Here is a 17,387-nt window from a genome sequence, read left to right as displayed (position 1 = left end):
TGTTACTAAATATTAATTTTATTGTCTAGAATACCATCACACACATTTGGATTATTTTTTATGGATACGCAATAGCTGGTGGAATTTTCTAGTGACAACATAGATTGAATACCATGGACTTGTGTAAGGCTACTATGATAGTTGTTTTAATATGATAGTTGTTTTAATGATCTTAAATTAAATGAGAAGATCAAATAGTAGAGAATTTTGGATTTTAGAATGGAAGCTTATTTAGTCAATAAAAGACCAGTGGAAATATTAGAATACACTCTTACTCTTATTCTAGTGTTGAATAAAAATATCGTGAAAAATAATGTGTCTCTAGTTTTGGATAAAAGGACCCTCAACTTTCTTCGCAACTTATGTGGTCACTAGCCACTTGTGACCACATATATATTCATCTCACATTCCCCAATGTACCTTCACATTTACTAGGGAGAAGACATGGTACTCTCCATTTAATTACATCTCACATTCCCCAATGTACCCTCACATTTACTTGGGAGAAGACATTGTCATCTCCATTTAATTATCAATATATATATTCATCTCACATTCCCAAATGTATTTTTAGATTTACTTGGGAGAAGACATGGTCCTCTCCCATTAATTTTCCAATTTTATATTCATGTCACATTCCCAAATGTACTCCCAGCTTTACTTGGGAGAAGAGAAGTCAACTGTAAGGATGGATGAGAAGTTAATGACATTAATGAGAGGTGGTTGAGATGGAGAAGAAAGGGAGGGTATAAAAAGGGAAGGGGGAAGGGAGAAAAAGGGGAGGTTGGGCCTTGCATATGATTTTGGGGGTTGGTTGTGATTTTAGAATTTGTTGTAATTTTTGGAGACCTTAGGAACCTGTGGAGGTTTCTTGGGTTATTAAGAGGAGGGAAATATTGTTCATCTTGGTCTGGATCATTCATCTTGGACACACACACTACACCTGGTTGGACTTGGGCTCGGAGGGCTAGGGAACCTGTGGAGGTTTCCTGGGCTAGGAATTATTTCCTAATTGGCTGGGAGGTAAATCCAGTTGAGTCAGTCAAGAGGAGCGTTTAGCAGGAGCAGCAGCTCAAAGGCATCTCCACGAGCCACCTGTACTGGTATTCTTCTATAGGTTACTCAGGTAAATTTATTAAAATGAAATGTTCTCCATAAGTTATAAGGATTAGAATGTAAATGGTAAAATTTTATTTGTTTAAAAGTCTTGTAATAAAGTAAACTATTGCCTCTTATTGCATTTAAATTCATCAGAAATAGGTCTATTAGAAGACCCTAGGATAGGGCTCTTACACATGGTATCAGAGCTTGGGTTCAAAATCTGGACCTTGAAGCCTACCCACTAGAGATTTTTCAAATCTAGTTGAATCTTTGAAGACAAAGACATTATTAACCTGTAAATTTCACTTTAAAATTTTCCTTGCAATCCAGTAGAAGCTTCCATCTAAGTTAAAATAACACTTTAGTTTTTGTTGCAACAAGAAAATTTCCTGTTTTTGGGCAAATAAAATTGTGTAGAAGACCATTTTGTGCTAAACATTTTGGCAATATTCTTTGAAGGCGGTCCTTTGAGCAATTTGAAGTAATATTAGCATGTGTTCATGTTTGCGGCATTCCATGCTTTGCGTAGATGAAGAACTGAGCTCTCTAAACTTCTTTTCCCATTCTCTTTGAGCAATTTCCTCGACCTTGTACTGATCAATCAACTCTGCCTATTGTTCTAGCACCCTTTCCATTTCCATCTCTTTATCACTTCCTGATTCAATTTGTCTCTCTTGATCTTCTGCAAGTTAGCCGACAATAAATTGTGAGTGAACTCTCCCTCTTCATTCTTCTCCCGAATTTTTTTTCTCTAATTTGATTAGCCCTTAGATCAATTTGATCTCCATGCTCTGCAGCTTGGTTGCAGGAATTGCGACCGATTTATTTCTCATCTTTGATAGGAAGACCTCCATCAAAATCTTTCTTCAACATAACATCGAATACTTTCAAAAACTGGTCCACATATTCATTTTTCCCTGAATCGGAAAACTCTTTCAAAGTGGAATTTGTTGGCTTCTTATTTTCATCTTTGCTGGAAGCAGTTAGAACCCTTTGTTCCTCTTCCTCCTCTGTAACTACTCTTGTTTCTCTTATACTTCATTACTCAGCCACCAATGTGAACCATTGGTCTGTTTGGTGTCTTTGCTAAATCAAACATGCCTGCATGAGCAGCTTTTTTTCCTTTTGACCGCTTCCCCTATTATTTCTTGCAATCCTTGATCATCCATACCTTTACGTATTGCATCCCTCATACTTATCTCTGAAGGACTAAAAAGACAAACTTTGAAGTTTCCATCTGCAAAAAGACGCAATCTATTGCATCCACCACAAAAATGTTGTGTCATTGATGTAATGAAAGAAACAGTGCCCACAAATCCATCTATCTTAAGGTTCTTTTTTGTGTCATATGAATGATATTGAAGCCGTTGGAGACCATTGTGGTGTTTTACAATTGTGTCAAGCATCTCAGCATAAGGAACAAGCTTCTTGACATTCCACACATTGCCATAAAAAGGCATGAACTCGATGAATCTCACAATAATCAGCTTTTCCCTTGTCATTTCTACAAAGTCACAAATCTCATCATCATTTAGCCCATGCATCACAACACAATTTACCTTCACAGGATTGTAACCAAGATTGATAGTAGTTTCTATTGATTCCAGAACTTTTGCATGCCCTTTGCATCTGGTCAAGAACTCAAATTTGGCAGGAACCAATGTATCTAAACTAATATTTAATGAATTCAATCTAGCTTCTTTGAAATTTGGAAGCTTCTTTGCTAGGGTAAGACCATTTGTAGTCATTGCCAGAGTTTTTAGTCCTTTTATTCTGGACAAGCAAACACATATATATTCGATGTCTGGTCCAATAGTTGGTTCCCCATCTCTTATCCACACCTGAAGACACAAAAAGGTTTGCCAAGCATATAATTTCATTTTGAGACAAAAGCTTTGGTTTGGGAGTAAGCTCCACACTTTCATCAGGCATGCAATATTGACACCTTAGGTTGCATCACTCAGTCACGGAAATTCTCAGGTAGGTATGCATCCTTCCAAATGAATCAATAAGCATATCTGATACAGTTGCATTTTCCACAGATGATTCTGTGACAGACTTTGCAGCAGAAGTTGCCAATGACCTCCAGCCTAGTTTAGAAATAGCATGGGATACTGGCCTTACTCTTTCCAAAAATAGAGATGAAGAGAAATACTTCATAGAATTGGCAGGTACTAGATAGGAATATAATGACTGCATCTTGTCATCCTGGTAGAAATTCATACAGAAAACCACTTCAGGAAATGACAAATTTCAATTCACAAATGTAACATTTATCTATAACATGCACAATACAAATATAAAAATTCAATTCTGCCAAACTTATTTCCCGTCTTATAGAACTAATAAATTGTCAGTACCTTTATACAATGGAAATACTTAACATCAAACCAGTTTAGCAAAAGATGTTCAAACATTAACATTTATAAGAAAATAGGGTTACACCATATCACTAGCATCTTTTAGAATCTGGGTTGGTCTCACGGGACAAAACCTTTAGAAGAAATAGGAGTGCAAGTGAAAAGTTATGGGGACCTTGCATTAATATCTGTGTTATGGCTTCTTTGCAAAATGATCAATTGTGCAACTGTAAGTGGCACCAATATTTGAAAAGGTTGTCTTTCTATTCTCAACAACCTTGTGAGCAATAGGAGCCAACCACAGGAGTATACAAATGTGTACATTAAGGATGCATCAAATAGTTTTGTTTCAAAGGAGATATCCCTTATTGATTTGCTAAAAATACCAAGCAATTTAAACACGGATTTTATGCTTGAACGAGAATTAGTGAAGAAATGAAGCAAACTCCCTCAATACACCATTAAACTGAAACAAATTGAATATTATATCTTAAAATTGACTCTATTGTCCTTGATAACAAAATTATGTTTTTTTTTAATCCTAGAGGTCATTAGGAGCAGGTGAACCAATTGGAGATCCAAACTCATAGGTAATATCTAAAAGACAGCCATAGGTAAAGGTTTTTTTTTTCATTGCGGTATTGATCTCATAGGATAACAAGGTAAAAATATTTGACAATGGTCTAAGTTTCACAGTTGGAGGGGTCCTTCATTTAAGGCACTAGACTACAAGGCCTGCTACCACAATGTAATCCCAAGCATGATTCTATTACAAGATCAACGTAGTCATCTTCTCCTTAAGTTTGGAAAGTTAGATTTCTTAAGCTATTGCAACAAACTAGGTTATTTCATCAAAAGCACACACAAACACACAAAAGTCGATCTCCACGTTTTCCCAAATTGGTGCAGAACCAAAGATCAAGAAGGTCTACATATTACTTAAAGCCATCGGGACTCAACCTATGTAGAGTCACCCAACTTGAATTTTGGATTACGATATGATCTTGTTCAAGTGTGGTCAAAGGAGCACAAGAACTACTCCTAAGAATTACAAAAGTGATTCTAGTGTTTCCATGTTTCTTGGGAATTGGGAACTAGAATGAAAGGATCCCCTTCCCACAAGAGCAGCATAGGAATTGCTAGAACTTCCTAGGATCTTCAATGGTAGAGTTGTGCTACTCTAGAAAGGATTCCCTGTCCATTCTTCATAGTTGGTAGCACACAAGGTCTCTCAACCTATTGAGGAGAGCCTTTGAAATGGAAACCAATTTAGAAAACAAAGTTGTTTGTCCTATTATGTTTCTACACCTTATAACTGCAAGAATGCCAACGTCTATTCTGTTTCTGGTAACATAGGATTTTGGGCACTAAAATGATATAGGTTATCATACAAATTCATTTCCTCAGTATTTGAAATTAAAACCATATATGGAAGAAATCCATTTCACCATCTCGTTTGTTTCAAGGAAGGCATGTTGTGCATGACTTCCACATGCAACAACATTGTCTATATCTTATTCAAAGTAAGACCTTTAATGATTCAAGTGACTTGTCAAATTCAGGATATGTTCATGCATTAGAGGCTAATTTTGGAGATTTTGACTCTGTTTGAATTGTGTGGTTGAGATGCAAAGACCATGTCATACTTATTGAGCTAAATTTTTTATGCACAATACAAAAAATCACTGTTAAATAACTAATTTGCTCAGGATTTGATGCATTTGTATTTTTTTTATGGTAGTCAGTTTTGTTTGCAAATGTTATAAACCATCTCCTCACAATCTTCCTCTCCCTTTCATACATGCATTCTTATATCTGTTCAGATTGGCAGTGGTGAATTTATTCCCTATAATCATGTTCTCTCCATGGGTCACAATTGTTGATTGATTATGGCTGAAGAAAAAAAAGAAAAAAGATGATGTTATAGTAATTGATTACCTAGAGAATTTGCTATTGTTCCTACCACTCAGCCTAAGGATGAAAGTCTTCTTTTGTTTGCACCTCCTTCACCCATATGTTAGGCATGAGGTTGCACATATCATTGGGTATGTGGATCACTACCAATATTTTAGATAGTTGATATTGAACATGGTTTGATACAACATATTTTATAAATATTTCATCTTGGAATACGATGTGCAAGTTATGGTTGCACATATGTTACCATACATCATGAAATTTTGTGCCTCCTCATGTTCTATTCATTATTTTAATTAAGACACATGTTTAATTTTTTTATTTTTTTTGTAAGTATAAGACTAGCTATTCAAATTTCATATGAACAATAAAATTCACATTCAAACTGGAAGTTTGGTTAGGTAAACCCCAACTTATTTTCTTAGTCAGCACTTGTGCTAACTTGAAGGATTGTGCATAACATGACAAAAAATATCATGAATAGTTGATTGTTTGCTAAATCTGTGTATGTCCCAACCAAAATAAACATGAATAGTTTTATTGTTTGATAAACCTTGCCTTCTAGCACCTAGACAGTGGTAGATATGGGTTGGACCCTACCTTCCATAACCTAAGCTAACATAATAGAAAGTAGAAAGCATAAAAATGAGAATCTTAGAGAGTGATATGAGCCAGAGGATTGTTGTGCTAGTTATCCGTTTTTGCTAGGAAGATGGGGTACTAGTTGTTGGCTCCTGCCTTGATCTTTGGGTTTGTATTTGTAGCATTAGAATCTTCCTACACACCTAGTTTCCTAATCTCTTTTAGTCCCTTTTGGAGCCCTGAATGGTCATGAGGATGTGATGGCCCTTATCATTGAGTTGGTGTAATTCATCAAGAATGATGTTTAGACTAGAATTTTCTTTCATTGAGGTTGTGTCCATGTGACATGCAATTGACTCCTTGGTATGCCAATATAAATCCAATGTCAAGCAGTAGCTGGTGGTTAAGCTCCTTGAGAACCAAGTGTCCAAAAAAATGTTATCCAATTCCTTGTCGATGTGTTTGCTATTGTTGCTTCCCTTTTCGCCCTGACCTTATTGTTTAGATTGTCCAACATTTGAATGTATTGGCCTTGTGCCTTTTGGAAAATCCACTTGCAATGTAGAAAGCTTTCGAACTCTAACGAGAGGTGTAGGTTCTGAAGCTCTCTCCTGGAGAGACTATGATAATCTACAACTTCCATTTGTGCTGCCATTCTGCTTAGTCTTACACCGTAAGAAACTTATAGGTTTCTTATTTTTTTATTTGCTTGGTTTTCTCTTGGGCACAACAGATAACAAACATATCCTTAATGTCTCTGAGAAACTCTTTCTAGCCTATTTTAGGGAGGATATTGCAACTATATCAGATTGTCCCTCCTCTTTCAAAGACTTCAGGATATGCCTCTTATCTTCTTGATGCAATTATAAGTGTTTTCTTTTCCGTCACAAACGATATTGCTATCTTATTGCATGCCGAATAACAAATGATAGCATTCTTAGGCACTACATAAGACACTTCAAATTCAACTTATCTTAATATAGCCCTATATAACACTTGAGAGGCAATCCTCTAGGTGGCATCGATAGTTTCTCTTCATAAACCCTTAACTACACTTGGATTTTTCATAGTGACTCCATAGTCCCTTAAGGCATTGGTCCATCAAACATCTTCAACCAAAAAGCCCCCAAAAATTCTTCACTTTACTTTTTGTTTGTTTTTATAGCGTAGGGTTTGCTTGTTAAATTTTTGTCTAAGTTGATTAAATCCAAGGGTGTTTCATTTCTCATATCTTTTGAATGCTTGGATCTCACATGCTAAACAATAGTTCATGGTTTATCTTTAGCATTGCCAGGATTAAGGATTAACTTATGTTTATCATTAATTGTCACATCTAAAGATCTACACTAAATATTTAAAGTCACATCTTTCTAATTGGGTTCCTTTTAAAGCAGGCCTCAAAATGTATGTTAAATGGTTGCTCTTACTCCCATAAGTTCACATACTAAGAATTTAGGATAAGTGTTGCACCATTTTCTTGATCTACACAGAAGCGTCGACCCTAAATCAAGGTGAATGACTTGCTTGGCAAGTTGAATAAATTCTGCCCTAAGTGCTTGACGTTCAGGGCTACAAATCTAATTCTTTTCAGATCTGAATTTGTTTATGAGAAATAAAGAACACTAATGGCATAATAATCATTTATTACTCATCATAACATTCAAATGCATGAGATTCATGCCTTCCATGTCACTTCCATGATGGAACAATTTACCACATAAACGGTTTAATTTTCAGTCTGTTTCCATTGCTTTCTTGCAATCATTCTGATAAATCTAGTAGCAGAAAACATCTCCAAGGACAGAGTCTTGCCAAAACAAGATGAACAAATCTGACTAATATAATTGGAACGATCTGTGTTCTTGAAGTTCGATGTCTAGAGTTTGAGATCACATTATTCTGATCTACAAGTATTCATGATGGGTTTGGTATTTTGTAGCTTGATGCATCTTCTAAAGACTCACATTAACGCATGAACAAGCCTATCTCTCAGCCCTTTGGAATTTACGAGCAAGGTTTTCTAATCTGCAATCAGATCACACTCTGCTCTGTCAAAATGTTTCCTTTTTTCGACAATTTTTGCATGACTGATATCTCAGGTATATCCAAAACTAAATCAGTGTTGATAACAGCCCAAATATCTACTCAATAATACTAGCATCACACTAGTTCTATCTTCTGTTGCTACGGGTTCAAGTTTTTGCCTTTAATACAGAATTCCTGAGTTCATGCTAATGTCCTGAATGATCAAGCTTTGGGGTGTATTTGCATCATTGTTATGTCAACTTTCTTGTTCTGGAACTAGTATATATCTTCTATTTTTTATTATTGTGGATGCATTGTTTTACATACATAGTCTTGTACTTTGGTGCTGGTGTCCTTCTATCGTATCTGAACATCATTAATGTGTTTATTTGGCACTAGTTTGACCATTGCATGCTGGAATCTGAACTTTGATTTCATTTACAACATTTCTCTCTTGAATTTTGGAAAATTTTGACATTGTTTTAAATTTGATTCATATTTGAAATAACACTTGAATTCTCATTAATTGGTATACATCTGGAAGCACTAAGGGAGCATTTCTCCATTGTTTCATCATTTACACAGTAACATATGTATGACATTCATTGTTTTTTTTCTTGCAATTACTTCACTGGATATGCTATACTTGGGTTCTTCATAATGACAATTTTTTGGTGAAAATTCTTTTAAGCACTAGAAATATCTCCTCGATACATTTTGAATTGCTGATTATAAAGAATACCCTTTAATCCATATGTTGTTGTTTCACAACTCTTCTAATGGTCATACTCAATGTTGATGTTGGCATACCTTTTTTGGTGATGACTGCTTAGCCTAAAGGCTAATACACAGAAGGGGATAACATCAAATATTGGGAAATATGGTCACTGTCCATGTGCCATAACTGTCATAATTCACTTGGAAATTTGAAATTGCCATCATATACAGTTGGAATATTAAGTGCACATTGTTTACAAGATATATAATTGGGATATATAATTTGTACAAACTAGTGGTGGATGTTCCCTGAATGTTGGTGAATTTCCTTGATCCCTTAAAGTAATATTGATACATGGATTTCTCATTGTTACTAAATATGAAGTTTATTGTCTGGAATACCATCACACACATTTGGATTATTTTCCATGGATACGCAATAGCTAGTGGAATTTTCTAGTGATAACATAGATTGAATACCATGGACTTGTGTAAGGCTACTATGATAGTTGTTTTAATGATCTTAAATTATATGAGAAGATCAAATCGTAGAGAATTTGGGATTTTAGAATGGAAGCTTATTTAGTCAATAAAAGACCAGTGGAAATATTAGAATACACTCTTACTCTTATTCTAGTGTTGAATAAAAATATCGTGAAAAATAATGTGTCTCTAGTTTTGGATAAAAGGACCCTCAACTTTCTTCGCAACTTATGTGGTCACTGGCCACTTGTGAAAGGAGTAGGAATCCTTAGAAATGTGGTGGGATTTAGAAGGGAAATACTAATAGCAATAGGGCAAAGGCAATTATTCTGTTCGTTTAATTATTTCTCATTTGTCTGGTCATATTGTGAGTTGCAATATATATCATGAAATTGTTTTAGTACTAGTAAACAATGATTAAAAATATAATAAATTTGAACCTTTGACATTTAGAGGACATTTCTCTCAATTTACAAAAAAATAAAGTATGAAAATCATGTTGGAGACAGTTTCTAAAGTTTTGAGTCTTTTATTTGCAAGATTAACTAATTGGTTTGGAAGATGAAAAACCAACAAATTGGAAGAGTGGGACTTTTATATTCACTAAGGTATTAAAGAAATTATATGCATGAAACTTATACTAGCACCTTCTAGTGGAATTGATAGTGCACTAATTCGTTGCTTACCACCTTATAGCATATCTAGGTTCAAATGCTATTTTCCATGATGGACAGTTGAATCTGTTTCAACTCTAATTGTTATCGAGGGGTTCCACAAGGATGTCACATGAGTGTTTATGATGCCCATTTTGACGTAGATAGCTACCTATGTTAAGGTTCTATTTTGCAGTTCCATGTTGTTATTTATGAACATTATATACATTTGGTTGGACATATGAAAATAAATTGATGGATTTTATATTGATGATGGAAATGTTGGATGCATGACTAAATGTATGACTTACTTGGTTACAATTTATCTAGTGCATGACTTGTCAGAGTTATTGTTGCATCGTATAGGGCTTAAGTAGATATGATTTATCTAATCAATGACTTAGTGAAATTATGATTTAACTAATGTAAGATTTAGTTCCAGTATGAACAACAAAAAAATTGACACGTGGATACTAGACTTAATAAACATGATGTTTAAGATCATGTATCTATATCTATTTTGTGGTTATATATATATATATATATATATATATATATATATATATATATATATATATATATATATATATATATATGCATGGATGAGAACTAAACTACAGATTGGAAAGAACCGTATGATAACCAAGATCTACTATTCCATTGGGGAAGGTCAAGACGACCAATGAGGAAAGGTACGATGTACATTGTTCTATTACATTTGGTATCTACTTGATATGCACTCTTATGACATGAGTAAAATGAAAATGATAGGTGGCAAGACTACTTGACTGGATTATTCGATGACAAGCCCAACCAGCTCTATAGTGTGGTCCATGTTAGGGCGTTGACCCTAGTTATGAAGGAGGGGTGGAGGCATTTCCCACCGTGTATCCTCCAAAACCTGGAATCGTGGGAGGGCAGTGGTGGACATGCTCCCCTAGATGTGTGATGACGATTGTCAGTTGCCTGTTGGGGAAGCTAGGTCGATGTATTCGATGCTTCCACCATGTCGGTTTTATCAGTGGTTAGTATGGCCGTTGCCACTGATAAAGTAGTAGAGGACGGATAGGGTGGGAACGGAAGTAGGTCAGGATGAATGGGAGGATACAGATCAGTTGGAGACTCTTGATGGGAAGTAATGTCATTGTCTGACATATCAAATTTTATTGCTATAACTCTCTCTGGTTTGCTATGCTTTTGAACTCCTTGTATATTTTCATTCTAACTTCGGGACGAAGTTTTTTGAAGGAGGGGTGTATGTAATGCCCCACTTAAGTCTTAACCTGCAAATTTTATTAATGTTTACATTATCTGAAAATATTGAGAAATATTGATCTAATATAAAATTCATGATTTCTATTATTCAAATTCCCAACTTACTTTCTCAAATTGAATCTTAGGAAGGATATGGCCTCCTTCCATTATTTCAAATAATATCTGTATTCATCTCACATTCCCCAACGTACCCTCACATTTACTAGGGAGAATACATGGTCCTCTCCAACTCATTATCAATATATATATATTCATCTCACATTCGCCAATGTACCCTCACATTTACTAGGGAGAAGACATGGTCCTCTCCATTTAATTACATCTCACATTCCCCAATGTACCCTCACATTTACTTGGTAGTAGACATAGTCCTCTCCATTTAATTTTCAATATATATATATTCATCTCACATTCCCAAATGTACTTTCATATTTACTTGGGAGAAGACATGGTCCTCTCCCATTAATTTCCCAATTTTATATTCATGTCACATTTCCAAATGTACTCCCAACTTTACTTGGGAGTTATGAAAGTTAATGGAAGCATCATTTGTTTTTCATGTGATTATCTCTGTTATATCACTCACAATCATGAAGCTAGTGATAGCTATCTCTACAAGTGAGAAGTAAAGGACGCGGGAGGGGATTCGAAGAGCCATGTATGCAGAAGCGCTGCATTTAAGGGTTTGGCCACAACCCCACGCGTTTCCTGTACATTCCACAAGCAAAGTTGTCTCAGTCTCCATTATGGAAAGGCAACACACAGTCACCCTTTTCACCAACATCTGTTCACTTCCTCAGGAAAGGAATCGACCCGGCCATTATGCTTTCTATGTGCCAGTAGTCACGCTAATGATCCTATCTCTGTGTACTTGACTGGCATATCTGAAACAGTGGGAAGATGAAGAGGCAGGGTGACCTCAACTTGTCGGTAATTTCACCAACCTTTCGCATCTGTACATACTGATCTATGTAACAACAAGAGGGACCTAAAAGGTCATGGAAGGTTGAGGGTCGTTCGCATTTGCATAAGTATTACCTCCGAAGAGGAGAAAGGGCTTTTAATTTTCGAGAAGAACAATGTTGCTTTATTGTGAATGAGGAGGACTATTTTTGGGGGAAGGAGCCTTTAGTTTCAGACTCATTGTATTGTTTTGGATAAGAGTGTTGTTACTGGTATGAATGTAAATGTGATTTATATTTATGCATATTGATGACTTACAGTTCACTATTAGTCTTGTTAAATTGAACGTGATTCAGTTTCATCGTTAACTTGTGAATGGTCTCTGATTTGAAACTAAATTAAACATCAGTTGTAGTTTTAATTCCATAGAAGAATGTGGATTCTTATATGAGTGATTGGATTTCAATTTAGCTTTAATATAGTCTTGTCCAGCTGTGAATTTAGTGATTGATTCATTTGGACTTGAATCTATGCATGATGTTTAACCTTCTTTATCACGCTCATGCTGAACATATATATGATGTTTAAACCTCTGTATCATGCTCTTGCAGGATAGATTAGAGTAGCTAGGACTATATTAGAGTAGTTAGAAGTAGTATAGATAGGATTTAATACATATAGGTTAGCTGTTTCATTTTGTTGATTTAATTGAAGTCTTCCTCCCGAAGCAATCTTTCGACATGTTCAAACAGTTTACGGGGTCCCTTAAAACTCGTCGAAGCTATCCATTCCAAACGAAAGCAGGTCTAATTGGGGCTTACGATCGGGTTAGCTCCCCTCGTTTGCATTGTGCACATTTGCCATGTCAACAGGTCGTTCAACCAGTCTAGTCTATCTATTAAAGGGCTTTAGCCAGCCAATCAATGCAGTGGGGTTGTTGTTACACACTGTTTGGCACATTTTCTGTCCAATCTTCATTTCTAAGGAATCAAAACTAGCTTTTTTGCTGATGGGAATAAGTATACCTTGGTTTCTCCCCGAATTCAAAAAGAAGAAAGTTCAAAATGTAGAGAATAAATTTTTCCTATAGATCACTTTTTCTCTTTTTTGCAACAAACAAATCAATAAAAAATTTGAACAGTACACAGAATATATATTTTTCATGTGACAAATCCCAAAGTCTTCTCTATTATATATTGCCACTAGCATTTGTTGTGTCTATCAATTTCAATTGCTCATCAACTTTTAAATTTTATAATATATTCATTTTCATACAACTCAACCAACTTGAGATATATATTGTTTCTATATAAGTTTTTGTGAGTAGTATTCACAAGAAGCATTAGAATGGTTTTTCCTCAAATCATGTCAAGGTTATGGTCATACTTTGTATTTCTTTGCAGCAAAAGGGCAAGGCTAGCAGGGAAATCCCCTAATGGTAGAGAAGCAGTCCTGCTAAAATTTGTTTTGAAAAATGCAGAGAAGGGAAATCCAGAGTCTGTGTTGAGTACCATTGAAATTTTTTCTCATCATACTTGGCTGATGAATATAGGCAAGTAGAAGATCACTATTCTGGATGGTGCAGTGCAGAGGCTTGATCCTAAAGTGGCCTTGGAGCTTGAAACTTACTGTGGCTATTCTTCCATAAGAATTACCTCCAGGATGACAAAGCCAGACGACAAGTTGGTCTCTATATAAATGAATCCACAAAACTATAGTGTAGCCAGAGAAATTATTGAGCATGTAGATAAGAATTTAACTTTTTGTTATCATTTTTGTTTTGAGAAATGGTTTTAGAAGAGACATTGTCAGAATGTGGACGTAATAAACATGAAATTAAATTTCAGCCCCTAACTTCAAGAGTTCAAAATCAAAATATAGTAGAATGTTCCTAGATCTGAGAAGATCTTTCTTATTGTGATTAGAACTCATATAATTTGTTATGTTAAAGCTTATACAAAAGTCTAGAGATAACATGATTGGAAATTGTATGGATTACATGTAGACAATAAGAATCTCAATGGATAACTATAAAGGTTTGAGATCACATTATAGCACTGCTTTGACTCATTATCTGTGAGTATAATCATTGCTTATATCAACATTCTACAATACTTTTAGATGTCAGTATTTCAAGTGTTTGTTTTTGGTTTTGGTTTCAATATGTTAGTATCTAAAGGAATTTGTTGGTTCATATCAATGAATAAATGAGAGAATCTTCATTGGAAGTATAATTAGAGCTAAGTTATATTGTAATATCTTAGCCTTAGAGTAAGCGTTTAAATTTGTCAATTTACAAGGACTAAATTTCACACAAAGAACCCAATTTGTCAGTTTACAAGGACTCAATTTCATACAAAGAACCTGACAAAAGCAAAGGAGAAACAGTCAAGATCTTGGAGTACCTGTGGGTTGACATAGGTTGTAATCCACCCTTTTGTTCTAAATGAAACCCTTAATTGGGTAAATCTTCAAAGGTCAAGCCTTCTCAGATATTATCCTGGTCTTCTGAAGTGTTTAGAAAGGCTTGTCATTTAAACTGCCCTACTTCTTAGGTTTTATGTGACTCAAATGGTTTGATCTATCCAAAGGCCATTTTTCACTTACTTTAGATGAAAATAAGCTGACATTGGTTTGTTTTCATTTAGCTCATGGATCTGTTACTTTGTTGAAGTATCATGTCCATGAAATATTGACATAACTAAGTTCATCAAACTTAATGTTTAACAGTGCATCTGGGGAATGATTTTCCACAATTAACAAAGAATTTAGCACAATTGAGCCTTGTGAACCATCTTGCTCTACTACATTTATGATTTATACTTTATTTATGAATTATACTATACCATATTCATAGGGTTAGCAATTTGCATATATGTGGTTTTACTCATATACTTGACTTTGTTGTTGAATTGTTTAAACAATTCATGCAATTAATTGAGTACTTATTTTGAATTGATTAAAGTTGATATTTTAGAAGGGAAATGCAACATTTTTTAATGGTTTAAAAGTGTTTTTATGTTATTATAAATGCGGAAAGTACACAGGAGAATCATTGATAAATTACAAAGTACCCTTAGAGATGTAATTCCATGAGTTTTAGAAGTCAAAAAGTCAAGCTTAGTAGATTAGTTCAAACTCATACATTTTAACAGTTTTGTCTCATTGTTTTTCTTATTAAACCATTTAAACTATTTAGAAATAATTTTCCATGAAACTTTTAACTCTTTCTTTAACCCTTACTGCAATCCAAAGTGAAAATTAATCCACTTTGACTTTATTCCAACACATTAAACAGTGTGAGAAGGCCCTGAGACCCCATTAACTCAAAAAGGATGACATACCATAAGGCATTTCACATTAGCTGATAGGTTTGAATAAATTAAAACAACATAGCTTTAATTAGTTAACTTACAAGAACTACAACTCAACTAAAATAAATTTGTAGTACACTACATAAATAAGTGAGTGTTATTCGATCATATAACAAACTTCTGTGTTAAATTGGAACCGATCCATTTAAAACATATTTTAGAGCCATTTTACACTAGATAATAAAGTTAACATAGATAAACATATTTCAAACTCAATTATATTTTGTGTTTTTTCTTCTTCTTTTTTTGGTTATGGCATATGCGAGTTTTGCGTTGTTATACACTTTTGTTCATCACAGACAATGCATAACCCATGGAACACCACAAGTTTTAGAGTTTAGTCAAACTTATTCGACTTCAATCTAAAAGCAAAATCTTTAATGTAGTGCTATGTGAAAGCAATAAATCATTTCAAAACCTTCTTTAAATCATGTTTCCTATGCATAGCAATGTGAAAATGATTATGTATTCTAGTGGATGTTAAAATTACATTTTTTCGATTTGTTATTAGGGTTGTCATTGAAGGTGAAGGTGATTGAAGGAACGATGGCTGCCAAATTGGAGGAAGTGGATAGATTTCTAGAGGAAGAAAGAGTTCCATAACTTGACTTCATATTCATGGATCACTCCAAACAGTGTTATTTATTATATTTTCTACTTCTGAAGAAAAGAGGAATGCTAGGAAAAGGGATTGGCATTGTGGCTAATAGTTGTGTTGTGGGATTTGTTGAAGCTTCTAATTTCTTCAATTATCTGAGAAGCCACCTAGAGGAGTTGGAGACTGAAGAGCATAAGTGGAGCGTGGATCCACTGTCACTGTGTCCATATATAATGCTGATCTACATGTATTCACTCATTAGAACATAGACGCATGCATATTTTGTAAATAACTTTATAAGTGTGGATGCATAAACATTCTTAGAAGACATAACGAGAAGTGGCTTATTGTGCACAAGTATATATCATTGTTCAAGACTATGGCGAGTCAACCTGCCAAAGATTGAATGTTGAAGATATTATTTTCTTTTAAACAATAAACTGAAGGTAATGTATTTTCACGTTTTCATCTCTCTGCTGGAGGGATGAGCATATATGACACACTTATTTCACATAATCTATGCCCTTTATATACACATTTCATGATCTATCTCTATTCAAGAAGTTGGAACTCATACTGTTGTGATTATACCATATTCAGACCTATCAATTTATGGTAATATAAGTGATTCCTGGGATTTACTTGTGTTTTGACATATGAGATACAAGGAGCTTACATAACACATGTATTAGTTATGGTTAAGTTGTTACATGTGTATGACTCTTATCACATCTCTATTCAGCTTAGGGTATTTCTTATGCACATACTTATATGGATTATGATATTGTAAGGTTGAGCTATGATCAATTACTTTATATATCTAATCAATGAATAGTGTCATGGAAAATTTTAGGGGCTAATATTCGCAGGTGGTCTAATTTTCCATGATTTTTCCAAAAAAAAAAGATTCGCCAATTTCCATTTTTTATAAAAAATGGTTTGCTCAAATTTCACAATATAAAATTATTTTACCTTAAAAATTTTCAACGTTATATAGAGAGTATACATAAAATCATTATGAATTTGAATAATTTCACAAATACATCAATAAACATTTTATAGTTTGCATATTAGGGACTAGTGAGATTCGTCAATGTTTTTAAACTTCAAGATAATTTTCCATCCTTAAAATTTTCGCTAAACATGGTGATCCTCGTATTAGGCTCTGGTGTTAAGCTCTGTAATCTATGAGCTCCTATAAAACCCATAACTAAGAATCATATGTGTATTATATGCATCTTATTATGAAACCCAATGCCATTTTTTACATCAGTATTTTTTATCTACTTCTATTATATATTCATGTCATCCAACAAATATAATACAATATTATATAAGATAAAATTGGGCCTATCTACTACTATTCCCATTGAATAAGCATGATGGGTGTATCTCTACT

At 34.4% G+C, this 17,387-nt stretch overlaps 2 pseudogenes; one reads left to right on the top strand and one right to left on the bottom strand.

The window, feature by feature from the left end:
* Nucleotides 1-2,127: 2,127 nt before the first annotated feature.
* On the bottom strand, nt 2,128-3,226 carry LOC149172577 (GTP 3',8-cyclase pseudogene; annotated as a pseudogene).
* Nucleotides 3,227-12,878: 9,652 nt separating this feature from the next.
* Nucleotides 12,879-16,257, top strand: LOC149172576 (uncharacterized; annotated as a pseudogene).
* The last annotated feature ends 1,130 nt before the right edge of the window (nt 16,258-17,387 follow it).

Source organism: Pinus tabuliformis, chromosome 4_2, assembly GCF_031772625.1.
Source record: "Pinus tabuliformis cultivar Carrire ecotype Pingquan chromosome 4_2, CPIR1, whole genome shotgun sequence".
In the NCBI taxonomy this organism is placed as follows: domain Eukaryota; kingdom Viridiplantae; phylum Streptophyta; class Pinopsida; order Pinales; family Pinaceae; genus Pinus; species Pinus tabuliformis.
Note: the sequence above shows the minus strand (reverse complement) of the source record. Positions and strands in the feature narration are given on the sequence as shown.